Source organism: Myodes glareolus, chromosome 19 (genome assembly GCF_982192425.1).
Source record: "Myodes glareolus chromosome 19, mMyoGla1.1, whole genome shotgun sequence".
In the NCBI taxonomy this organism is placed as follows: domain Eukaryota; kingdom Metazoa; phylum Chordata; class Mammalia; order Rodentia; family Cricetidae; genus Myodes; species Myodes glareolus.
The window spans coordinates 7070103-7084059 of NC_142044.1; the positions used below are offsets into that span (position 1 = coordinate 7070103).

General features: G+C 36.9%; 1 protein-coding gene across 1 annotated transcript in view; it reads left to right on the plus strand.

Annotated features, from left to right (window-relative positions):
• Zfpm2 (zinc finger protein, FOG family member 2) overlaps positions 1-13957 on the plus strand; it is a 422522-nt gene that overhangs the window by 277995 nt on the left and 130570 nt on the right. The window lies entirely within an intron of this gene.

Sequence of the window (13957 nt, forward strand, 5' to 3'; positions counted from 1 at the left end):
TTCCATTATTCTTAACAGACCCCAGATAATTCTCATATCTGTGTCTCTTGAAGCAGCATGTTGGATGGCCTCATCCTGCAGTTAAAGGGAGCCCTGCTGGAGAGAGTGTGCACAGGGCAGTGCTGCTAAAATCCACCATTGAGTGTTACACAGCCATTCTTTTCTTTCTATGGATTGGGGAGCATGGTGATTTTCTTCATGCTCGAAAAAGAAAGCTCCTTAGATATTCTGAGTGTTCAAACTAAACTTTTAGTTTCTTCCACGTGGATGTTGTTCAATTAGTTCAGTTTCATTGTTAATTTTTCACATGGTTATTTCTAAACAATCCACTCACTAGGTCTCTGTTCTAAGTCAACAACGCCAACCAAAAATTGAGAAACTATCAAGTAGCCCTCATTTCCCTTTACTACAGTTGCTTTATATGTCAGAGCATGGTATCATTGTAAATAAAATCTCCACATGGAGTCAAGGGCAAATCACTTAGCCTCTCTAGATAGTGGTTTTCTTAGCTATGTACATAGAAGATCAATGGGTTCTTGGTGGAATTTTAATGAAGAAGGACATAGACACTAGACACTAGCCTGTGTATGTTATCACAGCCATCATACTCCTGGCTAGCACCTCCTCAACCAAGTCTGTTCTGAAGGTTAAAAGTATATGGATTAAAAGACAATGGCACCAGGCCTTGGTGATGGTATGTAAGAATATATGGCCATCTGTTGTTTGAGATGGAACAGTTCCACAGTTCTTATTCAGTAGCAACAAGTCCACTTATCAAGATTTCAAATATGTCACAGATACACAGACCTGAAGCCTTGCCTGGGCAAGCCATTGGCTTTGTTTTTAATTGAGCACATATTTTTCTGATTTTGACCTTTACCTATTGATTTATGTGTTTACTTATATATTTGTGTGTGCGTTTGTGTGTGGGCGGAGGACATGCATACTGTGTCATGTATGTGGAAGTCAGAGGAAAGCTTGAAGGAGTTGATTCTCTTCTTTTGTTTTTAGGTTTGAACAACTGAACTTGGGTATTTGGTTTTTTTTAGCAAGTACCCTTACCTACTGAACCATCTAGTTTACCCAATACTTTCATTTTTAATGAGAATCCTATGTAAATATTAATTCAGTGATTAAAATACTGATGCTATTAGTGCTAATAATAGCTGCCATCAGGCGTTAGTCTATTTCTACTCTATGCACTATTCTCATTATTTCCACACAACATTCTGTTTATTGTTCCAATATACACATGGTACAAACAGCACTTTTCTATTCTAGAAAAGAATAAACAAGTTCAGAGACAGAAAATTTCATGACACAAAGAACCCCAATGATAGGAAACTGGTCTTCCTTCCATCTCAAGCCTAACTCCATGACAATTTACACAATTGGCGTTGCTTTTGAAGCCACCATTTAAGAGGCGAAGTAAATTTCTCTTTGCTGGAAATTGCATACACATTTATCAGTAAACTTTAATTTCATTCTTTGGTTTATCTTGAAAGAGACAGTGGTCTAGAACAGAGGCAGCAGAGACCACACCATTTGTGTTCATCTTTGCTAGCTCTAGGCAGCAACAGTGGAAACTCGCATAGAAGTTGGCATTAATATCATTCTGGGTTCATTTCCAAAGTTCTAACTTGCACTCATTGTACCAAAGTACTCATTTAGTCACGGAGTTAATATATCAAGACTTCACTTATGGTCTGCTTTGTCCATGACCCTATATTAGGCACTGTGAAAATAATGACAGAAATGCCAGTATGATCTAGGATGGGTGAGAAACTTTCAGAACAAATGTATTTAATTATGAAGACCATGATTCACCTTAAAACAGAGAATCTGCTGGAGTTCCCTAGAACTTTGATATACTGGCTTTGTCCATTATAATAGTCAATTTTCAGAGTAATCTATAAGCTAATGCTTTTACTTTACCCAGAGGGTCGACTATCATACAAATAATAAAGTAATTTAAAAAGAAAATAGTATCCATCTTTAATGTTGTATTTAAATAGTCAGTAAATTAATAAAAAATGTATGAATGTCATCTCATTTTACTGTATTCTTGAAAGCGAGTGAGTGCCTGAACCAAATATTTAGCAGTGGGAATTATAAAATCATAAGACGATTAAGTTAGCTAGTCTTAGAATCCCAATATTGCTTTTTAAATGACTTCAGGATATAGGAGGTACCAAGGTTATTATCTGTTATCTGGAATACAGTGGAATTGTACAACTGGATAATAACCAAACAAACTGGCACAATGTAAAATTACATTATCAGTGTGTTAAAACAAAATTGCGCCCTAAAGGAGTCCACATGCCAGCTCAGAGCTGCAGTGTAATTATGCTTAACTCTGATAATTAAAATACAACGGAGATCAACAGAATCATTTTCATTAAGAAAATTATTAATGATGGTGGTATAACAGTAATTGATTGCAGAGCACCACAGGATAACGCGATGCTGAAAACCCAACATGTTTCACGATTGTCTAAGGCTTTTTCTGGTTATGTTCTGTGAAAATGAGAAATACGTTTTGAGGCGCGAGCAGTTTATTATGTCTGCTCTAAGACTCGGTGATTGGAAAAATGGCTGCTTTAGAAAAATCACGGTCTGGATTCAAATGGTTGTTTCTGGAAGGTCTGAAGGTCAAGACAAGCAGCCCCAGTTAACAGGGTTTTCTGCGGCAAATTGCTGAATGGCAGCAGATCCGGCACGTATTGGACCTTGTGTTGTTTCCATTTCTTACTGTGCGCTTCCTGGTTTTTACAGCTGCGTTAATGGTTTGCTGATATTATGCTGACCTGAGTCTGCTTACACATTCATAGTCATTATTAATTTATGTTATGTATGTAAAAATAGATTTGTGTTCCTACCAATGTCATTGTGAGTTTGCTAAATGAAGTGCTGGTACATAGGCCTGTATTGTATCATTAATTATCTCAATGAGTGAGATATGCTTGCATATGTTAGGGAAGAAAATATTTTAAACCACCTTGAATCCATGTATTAGTGAAGCATGTGCTTCTTAGGGGTAGAAACTAAGACTGCTGGCAAATGATAAGAACTAAGGATATGTCAGTGTTACGTGTATAAAAACGAGAAATGAAGAGCAGGGTCTTTTGAGAGGTGAGTCACTATCACTCAGAGATGTTAGCTTGTCATTCAAACAGATGATAATGTTGAAAACTACCCCCAGGAGTATCTTTGTCAGCTAAACTGAGGGACAACTCCTAAGAGTAAAAAAAAAAAATTTTGAGAAAGACACTGTAAATAACTTTTTAAACATCATACTGATTAGATGAAATTGTTGCATTGCAGCTCAAGATGAGAAGAGCAGAATGTATGCTATTGTGTCTACTATAATTAGAGTAATGTTTAAAATTGTATGCACAGGAAACATATTGAAATAAAATTGCACAAAATTGCAAATGTATTTCAGTAAAGGAGCAAGATGTGTGGCCACTATTTAGATCTTCTTACATTCCATGTTAGAGATGGAACCTAAGACCTAAGACATGTGAGGTGAGCAGTCTAACGAGCAAGCACATTTTCAGCCTTGTATCCTATCTTAAAATTAAAACTTCTCTTCTTAAAACTTCTCCTATTAGAATACTTTCCTCAAATAGCTTAAGAGAAGAGTTTCCACATTCAAATCCCTCTGTTTTAACCCATTCTTCCATTCATTCATTCATTCATTTATTCACTCCCTCACTCACTCCATCGTACGACATAGCTGGGGACCAAACCCATCTCTACACATATACTAGGACCCTACTGTACCATTGAGTCAATATCTTCAGCTCCTTCTTCTTATGTGACCCAAACTGTAGAAAAAGGAATCTTTGTCTCATCTGAAAAACCCTTAGTCCATAGGAAAATCAATGTTTTTTTGTGATATAATTAATTTTCGCTAATACACTTACGAATGAATGCTCTAAAACTTTTTTGTAAGATAATTTTCAAAGTCAAGTATGGGTAGCTGAACGCTGCTTTCCCAAAGTATGATGCTGCTGTGAGGATAAAAAATACTGTAAAACAAGCCTAGGTTTAACGAACTCGCGGAAAGATTTATTAATCAAGTATATTTAACTACTTAAATACTGGCTTCAGTCAGTAGGCCATAGTCAAGGCAAGACTCATGGAGGGTGTGAATAGATAGATAGATAGATAGATGAGAGATAGATAGATAGATAGATAGATAGATAGATAGATAGATAGATAGATAGATAGAGAGATAGAGAGAGAGATAGATAGATAGATAGATAGAAAACTAAGTATCAGTTTGAGAAATGGGGTGAGCACAGTTAAAGATCCTAGAGGCACACAGGATGGATGCTCAAAGAGGTTCTTTAAGGGAAGGGAACTTACAAATGAGAGCAGGGATAGGTAAACCAACTTCTCATCATTTGCTTGAATGATGTCAAGTATCCTTGGTCATCAAGTCAGGGTACCATTGACCATTCAGGGACATCCGTATCAAAAGTCCCAATACATCCTCCTTACCTTAGGGAATAATATCTATATAAAAAGCAATATGCTGAAAAAAATGAACATAGAAGTAAAAACTTGTGGTACTTATAAATGTGATGCTTAAAATTAAGAGAAAATTATGGAATGAAATTTGAATAAATTTCAGAAAACAGACCAAGTTCTCATTGACCTTGATCAAGCCATCCTTTTTCCATGCCCAGTGACAATGGCCTTTATCTCTGTCCATACAATAACTAAATAGCATTTACAGTCTTCTTTCATTAGCTTCTTTCTATAGTATCTCACTTATATGCTTTTAAATTATTTGTTTTTATATTATAATTACATTATTTTCCCCTTCCATTTTATCCCCCCTGTGTTTTATTTCCCTCCCTCTCCTTATTTTATTTCAAACACTTAAATCTACTTCTTCTAGCTCCATTTCTCACACTTCTACCTTAGATTCCAATCACGCCCTTGTATTTAATGAATATGATCCTCAAATATCCCTTTCTTCTGAATCTACATTGTATTTTCTTAACCTGAAACATTTTGATTCTTATACTTATGCTTACAAGTACTGCTTAAGGAAGGGAGCGTTGTGACTGTTCATGGTCCCTATGACCTCAAGAAGATGAGAGTGCTTCAGAGCTATGGACTGTTTTCACCTCTACATAGTCCTAAATCCCACATAATACATGCCCATTAAATTTGCATTATTTAAGGTATGGTTCATCTTCAAAAGAACAACTTCTGGTGTAGCATCAGCAACCGCTAATGTGGAAATCATTTGAAAATCCAGTATTCTTATTGTTGTTTCTCCATGTCTCAAAAATATTTCAAGCATTAGCGAAGCTTTTGAAGTCCTAGGAGAGCAATGCACATAGCATGTATTGTGCTATATTCTTTGGCACATGCATATATGAAAGAATTTTTTTTAAAAAAATAAGATCTACAGATATAGAAAATGCTGTCTTTTTACAGGATATTGGTTAAAATCTTACCCCAGCAGCCATGACAAAGTGTTGACTCTCTCGTACTAGTACTTTCCAGATCCTGTTTCACTGTCTATCAAGTCTTTACCCTGATACTCACATGAAATGCTTTTTATGTTGCTGTTGGTGTATAAGTCAATCCTATTTTAGGTGTCTGTTTTTCAACTCAAAAGGTCACCTTATATGTCATGACTTGCAGTAGTACTTTGGAGAAGATACATTCTCATTTGTTCGACGTCTTTGTAACTGTCAGACAACACTGAGGTCGATAGATAGCATTTTGTGGTATAATGATCATGAATATCCCAACCAAGAGAATGGGTCAAAGATGCAAATGTTTGTATATAAGTAAATAGGTCATATGTATTTACATGGTCTTATGTATTTCCCATTGAAATTCATTTGGAATAAATAATCTTAATCCAGTTTTTACTTTGAAAATTTAGGGTCTGCCATCACTATCTGATGTTTTTGTCAATAAAGATTTTCTAGAATGCTGTGCCCTTCATATATTCCTCCAAATGGTGGAAATTCTATTATTAGCTTCATAGAAACTTATTAAATATATATAATGAAGAGTATAAGACTTCTAATGACTGCAAGCAAGTGAGTAAGTTATCACAGTTTGCTTCTCCAGTCCCCCCAAATATAAGTGGCTTCTTTACAAAAGTATAGAGATATCAGAGTATTTTGATGTTAGAATTTGTTTTATATGAATATGAAGTTCATATAAAACTCCTGTAAAGCTCCTTCTTGCTGCTATATCGTACACTGTCCATTATTTTTCTATTGTTTCTTTTTAATTGTTGAAGAGTTTCACATATGACTATAATGTATTTGGTCATCTTTGTCCTTCATTTATTCCTCCTAACTTCTTTACCACTTCTCCATCACAACTTCATGTTCTCTCTTTTAAAATCTACTGAATCCACTTAATGCTGACAGTATGTGCATCTTTACAGAACCATTCACTCGAATGTGAGCAATATGCAGAGCCACATCCAAAGAAAATTGGCTGTCTCTCCTCCACGAGCTATCAATGCTGGCTAATAACTCCTCAGCTAGGGCTAGGATATCATGAGGCCTTCTAATTTCCACAGTGAGATTTTGTGTGGGTTGATCTTATGCATATCTTGTACATGTCGTCACAGGTGTCTGTGCTACATGCCTGCCATGTTTGGGAAGCCTCCTTTGGAAGCAGTCATTCCCTACCTGCAACACTGATCCCAGAGCCATGAAGAGAGGCTATGTGACACTAACATCCAATTTAGAGCTATTTTAGGGAGGAATGTGGCCCTTTGTTGGTCCCAGCCACCTGGCTAGCTTATACTGGAAGTAATCACACAGAAACTGTATTAATTAAAACACTGCTTGGCCGTTACCTCTAACCTCTTATTTGCTAACTCTCGCATCTTGATTTAACCCATTTATATTAATCTGTATCACCATGTGGCAGTGGCCTACTGGGAAAGAGTCAGCACATCTGTCTCTGATGGCTCCATGGTGGTTCTCTCTCTCTCTCTCTCTCTCTCTCTCTCTCTCTCTCTCTCTCTCTCTCTCTCTCCCTCCCTCCCTCCTTTCTTTCTCTCAGAATTTAGTTCTGTCTTTCCACCTACCTAAGTTCTGACCTATCACCAGACCCAAAGCAGTTTCTTTATTAACCAATGAAAGCAACACAAATACAGAAGTACCTCCTATACATTTCCCCTTTTCTGTTTAAACAAAAAGGAAGGCTTTAACTTAAACATAGTAAAATTAAATATAGCAAAAGAGTTATCAAGCAAGAATTACAGTTACAATATTTATGTCTACTTTATCTTTTATCATAACAAAGGAAAACTATACCTATAACTATCTATCTATTCTTTAACTCCATCAAAGGCTTCAGAAGGATATAATATAATATGTAAACTGGAAGTGCATCATAAACAATTTTCAAAACTCTAGAATTGACAGAGACATCTCACTGCCTGGACGTTTACCCAAAGTTCTTCTGTACCACTGGGGCATCCATCTTCAGCCTACAGGCCCATAGTGTCCAGCAGACTTTTCCATGAAGCAGGAAATTTTAAAGACAGTTTAGTCACTTTCTTCTGTATCCTGCAGAATGTCTCACAAACTCTTTCATGAAGCAGGAACCCCAAAGGACCATTTTACCTTTAGGCAAATTTAGCAGTCATCTCTCTGCGAGTTCTTTATGTCAAGTTTATGCATCAGTCCAGGCAAGAGCAGTTTCTTGCCCAAATGGCTAACCAACTCCATAAGGAGCCTCTTTGATACCCATCTTTCTCTTGAAGTAGATTGATGCTGCCAGAAGCAGACATGTCTCATTGTCATGAAAAGCCCTAAGGTATGAAAACATTTTAAATGCCATATTTTGTAGTCTTTGAAAGATATGAAGAATACCTATCTGAAATATATCTATGCACATATAGAAAATCTAACATGACTACAAACTTGACTATATAGATGATTATCCATTAACAACCTATATTTTCTCATTATATTTACATTTTTTAAATGAACTACACAATCACAATACCTTAATTAAGATCAGAAATATGCATATAACAAAACTGACCTTAATTTCTATCAATAAAGCAAAATCCATACCAATGCAAATTATTTATATCTATATCATATCCCCCTTTAAATGTAAAAAAAAATTATAAACAATATTTTGGAATATGGGTGCAGTTTTTTCTCCAAACTGCTTTGTGCTGTGTGGGGGCACTGTTATTTAGGTCTTTCATGGTATATCCTGTGTGCTAGGTTTATTTTAGTCAGCAGTTCCAGGAATTAATTTTTGGAGGGTGTTTATGGCAACCATTCTGGAGGCCTTGGTCTATGAAACCATATTTGCCTGGAGGCAATCCACAGGTTTTCATTCTGTGAAAACAAAATACAACCTCTTTTCCAAAGCATCATATCCTTAGATCCAAATTTTGAAGTCATAATACTTTTATAATATACATGGTGGATTAGGTTAGCAGTACATACAATGAAAAGTCTCTCTGTACTTAGCTTTTTCACAGTCAAAAAACTTAAAGAAAACACAATAATATACAGAATCCAGACTCTGTGATTTTTTTTTCATTTTTACGTGGCTAATTTTTATTCTTTTACTTTACTCCGTCTCTTTAAACACTTTACCCTTTTTTTAAGCATTAACTTTATTTTATGACTTTTTATACTTTTTTTTTTCTCTCCCAACCCTACGTACGTTTATCTAACACTATGGCCCATTTAGAGGTCTTTTATGTTGGAATCTGTCCTATTGCATTGTCTTTAATTCTCTCTTGTTTTGAAGAGCTTTGAAAATGCAAAGCAGCTTGGTTGCAGCTGCTCTTGGTTGGCTCCACCTCTCTCCAATTCACCCAGCCCTACAACCCTGTGCATGCTTTTTAAGGTAACTATTTCAATATATTTAGACCGTCTTTACATGCGTACATGGCATTTGGGATCTCTCGTTCCTCAACTCAACAGCCACTACTTGCCAGGTAGAGAATCTCTTTAGCCTTCCCAGTACGTTCAAGTTGCAAGTTATTTAGCTGAAACTAAAATAGAGTTTGTCCATTTCAAAAATATCCTTTCTTAAATATTTTATAAATACCTAGTTACTTAGTTTGTTCAGGCAACCAGAAGTGTGCTTCAGCTCTCTAAGACCATGATACCTCAGGCCTAGTCAGTCTACACTCATATTTTAACAGGACCCTAGGTGATCCACAGGTCATGAGTTTAAGTTTGGGAAGCCAAGGTCTTGTGATGACCAACATTACTTGAAAGGAAGACTACTCGTGAGATTGCAACAGTTAGATGCTGGTGTAACCGCTCTCAGGCTGAGACTTATGAATTAAGTTGAGTGTTGGAGACAATAAGAATCTCAATTACAGCAACCGAATGTCATTAAGGGGAAACAAGAGCACTGGAAAGGTTTCCTTCCTCTGTCCTTAGATTGGCAACAGCTTGAGTGTTGTATTGTTTTTCCTCACACGGCTCCTCATTCATCATTCTCCCAAATGGAATTATAGAAAAGAATATGCCACTGTACTCTACCGGGAACATTTATTGCTCTTTTCCTCTTCTCTCCAATGCCTATTAATTTATATTGGGCATTAAACTGTAATGCTGTTTCTTTGCATGGTTAAATGGCCCTTGCATGTATGCCTTTAAATCAACTCGTTGTTATTTTCCCAAACAAAACGCTAAAGAAGTACTAAGGGGAAATACAGACCCATGACCTTTGACACACTGAGAAGGGCTGCCTCTGTCATCCTTCCTGCAAAGGAAAAAGAGAAAGAGAGGAGGGGGGAAAAAGCAAATTTGCTGAGCCACACATTTCAAGTCGTCGACAACCCTATCCACTAGAAAACAGAAGAAAATATATATGCTCTCTGTCCTGTCAAAAGGCTTTCACCTTATCTTGAGAGACTGTCAGGGCAGGAACATCAGTGAATGGACAGGAGTCTATTAAATTAATAAGCTGCTGGATGGTGTCTGGAGAGTTATGATGCTCTATAAATCCAGTTTGATCATGGTGGACGGGGTTTAAATCTGCCGGCTTCTAATACACCTCCAGTTCCTGGATTGGATTTGAAGTTTTGTGCCAGAGACACAGAGATAGTCCTACAGCATATGAATTAAGATTTATCTTCTCCCCACTCCTATCCCTTTTTCCCCTTATACTACTTACAGAAATGAAAGCACCTTAGGGATCCCGGCAAATGTTACTGCCAGAAATGAAAGAACTGTTGTCAAGGTGAAAGCGTGACCTAGAAGCCTAAAATCAAACCCTGGCGTTCTGTTCAAACAGCCCCATCAGAGCAGAGTGTGAAAGGTCTGTGCAGGCGGAATGATGCCCGGACTTATCTATAGCCTGTTTTATAGTGATGCCTGTCAAATTTACTCCTCTATATTTATGACAGTAGGAAAACTAATGGTGTCAGATCTGCCCCATAGTAATAAAAAAAAAATCAGGAAATATTCTCACCCCGTTAAATAAAGGCCTCAGATATGGCTCTCACTATGATAGGTTTAGTCAAGTTTTTAGCTTTCAGCCATTGGAAACCAAAGACTCATGCTTTATTACACATATTCCCAAATAAACTGTTAATTTTAGGGAAAGAACAAGTTATTGATATGGCATGGGAAATAAAAAAAGAAATGTACTCAAAAATTATAAAAACTTTCCCTGTTAAATAAGTTTATTGCCCTGAGAATACACATAAAGCAAGAGGAAATTGTTAGTTGCATGTTTATTTCCTGTTGATAATTGTCCTTATAAATTTACAGATTATTTTCTTGCTTTGTATTCCCATTAGGAAGTTTGTAGTCACAGGCAGAACCTTGTTTGAACCAATATTATACGTCCCTCTCAAGCTATTTTTAGGTCAGCATTACAACCTTTTGTTATAGAATTGTCCTGCTCACTGCCTGTGCTGTGCATATGAAGTGATTACAGGAGCAGGGAGAGCCCTGAGAAAGGAAGTTCAGTCACAGCTAGTACTCACTGCAGGCAAAGCAGAGGCTCGGGCATTGGTCATTGAGTATTAATAAATCCTCAGCTAAAGCGTTCTGATTATGTTCATTGCTTAAAGGAAGTTTTTGGTTTCTCGAGCTTGACGCTTACTCAGGGGAACTGATAGCTTGGTAAATAAGAGCACCTGCTTCTCTTACAGAGGACTAGAGTTTAGTTTCCAGGGCCCATGTTGAGCTCCTCACAATCTTCCATTATTCTAGCTCAGTGTATCTGACTCTCTCCTGGCCTCTGCGGACGCCTGCACTGAGACAAAAATGCCCACACATAGTTAAAAGTAATGTAAATCTTTAATAGAAATAAATGTATTCATATCACAGGACTGACAAATAAAACTACTCGTATCAAGTGCATCTCTGCTTTTTATCATTCATTTATTCCCTTTTCATCTATTTTTCATTCTTTCAGACATGTGATACTTATTAAATTTATCAATGGGCACCCATTATTTTACAGGCATTGTAGTGAAAAATCACTTCCCCATGCTCAATAACATTTTTGACAAGGATGCCAAAAGTCATGATAAGCTGATTTACAGGTTTATAGGTTTATCACACACACACACACACACACACACACACACACACACACGCACGCACGCATATGCACACGCGTGCACAACCTGTGAAGTTTTTTTTCTCTTTGTTTTTTACAAAGAACAAACTAAGAAGAGAAAGCAAAGAGTATATGAGTGAAGTTCTTGTTATTAAAATCATCTGTTCCGGGGTTTCCTCTTCAACATCTGAAAATTATTGACATCTTCAGTGAAAGTTATTTGAGATGTTTCGCTATAACTTGTCAGTACATTTCTAAATGTAAACTCCTATCCTAGAAGAGCAATATGCTGCACAGTGCTAGAAAGATTAGGCGGATATTTTGGCAATTACCTCACACACCACGGTCTTCAATAAATCTCATGTGTCATTCTCTACTCCCACAGCCACTGAACTATGTACCTAGCCAGGAAATGCTCAAGAAGACAGATGAGTCCCACATGATACCCTACAGTTCTGTGGAACATAGAGGAGAGTAAATGTGTTGGGCCTTGACCTAGTGAACTCTCAACCTCTCATTTCCAAGTTCACTCTTAAAGGTTCTGGTGCTCTCAAAAGAAGGAAGTGCATCACTATGGCCTCATCTTCTGCTACGATGCTAGCAGTACTTGGTGAGAACAATAGTGTAAAGTTTGGCAAAATTCTAATCTAGTCAATATCCTATAAACAACATATTCCTCCAAACATGCATTTGCAATCTCCTTCCAGAACACTGAACATTGGATGTTGTCATATAGTCCTAGCAACAGAGAGGGTTCAAGATTAATAGCTCAGTTCCAATGAGACGGACATAATGAATCATTGGTCAGTGAATCAAGGGATGTATGTGTTGCATCATTTGTTCTCACTTTGGCCTCTAGTTTGTTAAGACCCAAGTATAAAGAATAGATGTGGTTGGGAAGCAATGCAACTGACACCAACTTCATGTATTCACGTTCTACATGAAGTCAGCTGATGGCTTCCTTGTTGAGACTCACCTATCCTCAGGAGGCTTTGTACTATCTTTCCTTAGGAGGCTTTGTACTATCTATCCTCAGGAGGCGTTGTACTATTTAGTAGCAGTGCTGTCTTCTACCCCACTGAACTCAGTCGTGCCAAGAAGAGTGTATAGGAAGCAAACATGGTTTACACATAGACTTCCTAATGCAGATAAACCATGTTAAACCTCTAAAATTGGCAAAGTACTGACTCTGGGGAAAACCTGTGTACGTCATCTTCCATGGCTACTGTGCAAGAGTTCTACATTAGTTTTCAGGATGAAGAAACTGGGAAGATAATTTGCTTATATTATTGAGTGAGTGTTGGATAGGGTCAATATTAAGACTTGGTTTTGTCCAAAACTCATTTTTTAAATTAAAGGATGCTTATTCTTGTCCATGCATATCACACTGTAATTGGATAAGTCTTTCCAAAAAAATAAAGAAAGAATTCTGCAAACAGTGGAAAATAAATATTTTGAAAAACAGTATATGGCTGGTGAATCCCTACTATATAAAAATGATAAAACATTTTCAGAAAAATTATAGTGTCCTATAATGCAATGCAGCTAATTATAGTGTCTCTTGTCTATTAAGTTAATATTAGCATATAATAAAATAATTTTTTAAGCATGCATTTAAAATATAAAATATATCTCTCAAGCCAGGAATTCCTTTCCATCCTAAACAGCAAAAATGCTATTTCTAATGACACAAATAGTTCGTGTGTGTGTGTGTATGTGTTTAAGCTTCATATAAATAGAATCCAGTAAATTAAAGTATATGTTTATGACTTATTTTAATCAGAATAATATTTTTGGGACAGATGTGTGTTGTTTTGTGCCTCGGTACTTTGCTCCTTTTCCTGCTGACTAGGATTTCCCCTGACCCTCTTACCATCAGTCAGACTGCTTTTTGTCAATGGAAACTTTGATTTTTTTTCTCTTCACATCTGCGCAAATGGATTCCTCAAAAGAATCTTTATGGAGAGAATCATGAAGTCTCCGGTACACATTGGTATCACATCAAGGCACATTTTGTGGCATTCTGTTAGAAAAGTAACGGACCTATGACAAAATGCTTGCCTCCTGTAGTTCAGTAACCTTTGTGCTGTACTGACCCCCATCATGCCTGTAAGAATCAAGGCCAACAGCCCTCGTAGGTTGTCAGGTATGCTCACCCCACCCGTCATCTTCCTCACCACCTACCAAAGTGGTTCAAAGACGAATGAAGCTGGTGTGTGAATACACACAGCTACTTCACTTTTCTGGTCTTTATTTCTCTTGTCTTATTAATTGCTTTCCACAAAGGAAAAAAAAAGAGCCCTCTAAAAACCACATTGGAATCCTTGCATGGAAACAGCCATAACTATGGAAAATATCAGCATTATTATTTCAGCTAATAGGCAGTTGAAGCTAT